This window comes from Tenrec ecaudatus, chromosome 10 (genome assembly GCF_050624435.1).
Source record: "Tenrec ecaudatus isolate mTenEca1 chromosome 10, mTenEca1.hap1, whole genome shotgun sequence".
NCBI classification, from domain to species: Eukaryota; Metazoa; Chordata; class Mammalia; order Afrosoricida; family Tenrecidae; genus Tenrec; species Tenrec ecaudatus.
Window position 1 is genome coordinate 44,450,244 of NC_134539.1, and position 3,959 is coordinate 44,454,202.

The window sequence follows — 3,959 nt, forward strand, 5'->3', positions numbered from 1 at the left end:
AAACCTACCTATCATGTCTCTCTTGTACCATCCTCTTCTTCCTACCCCGGTCAGTTTCATAGAGTGCCAACATTACCCTCCATTCTGTTAAACTCTCTTTAATAGCTCCCCACCGTTATCTCACAACTGGAAGGGATTGACATGATGGTGGTTTCGAATGCTGCTCATCCTACTGCAAAGCCCTTGACTGGAGGTGTTTGAAATGTTCAAAGTGCCATTCTTTCTTAAAATCCCAGCTACCGCTCTGCTTTCTCCAGGAAACCTTCCCTGGTATTCCATCCTATGGGTAAGTTGACTAACTTCTTGCCACACAGTGGCTCACATGAATTTTCCCGATTGAACTATGAATCCTGTCTGATTTCACGTATAGCTCCAAGCACCCGGTACATGAAGCACGATTTAATAGTGTGGAAGTACAAATGGCAGAAATGGTTGAAGCAATGTCATAGAAAGCATCAAGGAGGTTTTGAGAGTATTGCATGGCAATCTGCATCATGACACTATACACAAGGTAGTAGTAAACTTCTCCTGTAAATGGGTCAGACACTAGAAGCTCTGATGGTGTCGTGGTTATGGGTTGGGTGGTATGTTAGTCTAGGCAAACTAGGGAAAAAAATCTACCGAAACTCATATGTATAAGAGTTTTATATAAAGGGTAAGTATACATTAAGAAAGCATCCCAATCCAGTGCTGCCTAAGCCCACAAGTCCAACATTAGCCCACATGTCCAACACCAATCCACGAAGTCCTCCTCCATCTCACAAAACACATGCAACGATGCTGACTGCATGAGGAAAGCTGAATCAGTGAGCGTGTAAGCATCTCAGCGCTGGCAGGGGTCTCCGCATGGCTGCTCCAGCACCCAGGGCTGCATCGGGGTAGGTCCATGTGGCTTCTCCTCGGGGATATCCTGCAGGAAGTGAGCCTTGCCATCTGACGCAGGCAGCTGGCTAAGGCAGCTGCACCCTGGTCCAGTCATCAGAAGCAAGAGACCCAAGAACTAGAAAGGCGAAGCTCACCGAACCATTTATCTCTCCACCCTTCAATTAATCCCACGTGTGCGTATCAGCCAGGTTGGCACAATAAACCTTAACTAGCTCAGGTGGTAATCAGATTAAAACCACCAGCAGCTTCCAGGGAAAAACACTGGGCTGTCTCTCCTAGAAACAGTAGCAGTCTCGGAAACCCACAGGGGTCTCTGTGAGTCGATACTGACTCGATGACAGTGAGTTTGGTTTGGAGTTTTTTTAATAAAGGGGCACTTAATAAATAGTTTAGGCCTTGCAGGCTAAGAGGCAACAAAGAAGATCTAATGTTGGCACTTATATAACTATTTAATATGAAACAAAATATCCTTTCCTGGTTCCCATGGCTGTGTTTATTTGGGCCTGATCTGGCTGGTGGACCAGGATCTGCTAATCATGGCTGGCCATAAAAGATGAGTAAATGAGGTCCAGAGTGAGGGATGGGGCTAGAGAGGCCAACGGTGGCCTGAGATCAGAGAGCTAAAGAAAGAGAAAACTGAAGCACTATAGCTTTATCTTACAACCAGTGTCAAGCCATCAAAGGGTTTAGACAGGGAAGTGACACATTCTGATTGGTGTTTTATGAAAGCTCAGCTGGCTACAATGGAGAATGGATTCTTTATTCAACTTTGCAAGCAAAGCTACACCCTGTCAGGCTCCATCTTCACCCCTCAACACACGGGCATCACTTATGGATCTTGATACCATCTTTTCCCAAGTGGGGAATTCCTGGAGAGGAAATACTTTCAATACTATAATCTTTCATATCTTTCTGAAGGCACTACAGACCTAGAATTTTGGAGAGCATTGCTACGACACAACTTTCCTCATTCTATCTCAAGAGAATGCATTGAGCCATTTGGAATATATCCAAATGAATGGGATGGAGTCTACAGAGAACCTTCCATGTGGATCAGCTGATTCATTTATGCCTGCGTCTCTTCATGACAATGGTTATTTATCTAACGCTCACTTTCACATCAAGTCCAACTCTCATAGTCAGTTCCCCCCCCAAAAAGCTATAAATCATTCAGGAGCCAAGCCAAACCAGGCTGAATGAGGAAGTGACCTTGGCCAAACCAATGTTCCAGAACACTATAGACTTCAAAACAAAGACAGGGTAAAGTTGAAATTGCCCATAAACAATGAGTACAAATGTTTGGCATTTTCTCCAGGGATTGACCACAATTAAGATTACTACACCTGTAGATAAAATAGCGTGAACCCAGTCAGAAAGCTTTCTAGGCAGAGATCTTTGTCAAATGATGACAATTAGTGGCAATGACAAATTTGTGCATGTGTGAAATGGGTATTTGCTTTTGGAGGTTCAATTTGCTCAGTAAAGCCAGTTAAAGAATGATTAATTTAACACAGGACTCTAGGATAGCCACACCCACCCTACTGCCTGTATAAACTCCTCTGCACACTTCCTTCCAAGAAGGCATCCTTGAACCCGACTCTCCTGACCAGCTGAGGTCACGGTAATCATACCTCACTATTGTCATTCTGGCTCTACATCCTTACTCAACTTCCTTGGAGAGGAAGTGTGTTTTTAGTGCTGGTTTGAGATCCAATCTCTTAGCTCCAGGTTATAATGAGAACAAATTAGTCATTTACTTAAGTGTTGAGTTTTCTTTTCATTCACCCCACCCCTTCCATCGCACACACACTCTTCAGGTAACAGTTTCCTCAGAGTTTGCAATAATCCTCTGAAGATTCTTCACCAGGTAAGGCAAGGGTCAGATTTGACCAGCTTTACCTCGAGAATTGTTGGTTTTATGAGTTCTATTAATAATTTAGTTCCCTGGGTAGTGCGAACAGTATTCAAATACTAAAGTGGAATGTTGGTTTAAAGCCACCCAGACACATCGTGGAAGAAAGATCTAGCAATCTTTGCTTTTGTACAGATAATTGTGAAGAGGATGTAAGCACTTCATGCAAGAGGACATTCAGGTGGCAAAAAAAAACCCCAAAAACACACACAAGGGGAAAGGCTCACATTAGCCAAGAGAGATGCAATCAAAAGGACAACGAGATGTCATTTCACTTTGACATTAACATCAATGTTCAAAAAAACAACAAAAAACTGCAAATGCTGATGGCGGTATGGAGATATTGGCATCCTCATGCACTGCTGTTGGGACTGAAAAATTGTGCTCTCATTGTAGAAAAGTATGGAGCTTTCTTTTAAAATTGAAAATGGGAATAGCATCTGATCTAGCAGTCAATCGCACTAGAAGGTACATATCCTAGAGAAGTTAGAGCCCTGGCACAGGCGGATACACGCACAGTCAAGTTCATAGGAGAATTATTCATAATAGCCCAAAACTGGAACAACCGAAGTGATCATCAATGGAGGACTGGAATTCTATGCAACATTAGAGAAGAAGGATGAATCTTTGAAGCATCCCACAATGGGGGGAATCTATAGAGCACTCGGCTGAATAAAATCAGTCAATCACAAAAAGAAAAATATGAGACCACTACTATCAAAATCAAGAAAAGGTTTTATACATAAAAAGGCACCTCTTTTAGGGTTACCAGGGCTAAGAGCACCCTGGTAGCGCAGTGATTATGTGTTGGGTTGCAATCCACATGGTCAGCAGTTCAAAAACATAAGCAGCTCTATGGAAGAAAGTCTGGGTTCTCTACCCCTGTAAAGAGTTAGAGTCTAAGAAACCCACAGGGGGGACACTATGAATCAGCATCGAATCCCTGGCAGTGAGAAAGGCAAAAATAAAAAAAAGATCGCCATCCCCAAACCCTGTGGATGAGCTCTTCTCTTTCACACAGGGGGCTGCCATAGAGTAGCATTCAACTCCAGAGTTTCTTTTTAAAAAGGCTTATTAAAAATTTAGCTTAAAAAGTATTGTGAATATGGACCAACAAGTTGAACTTCAGCCAACGTCAAAGGTTTTTAGATTCATTTTAAGA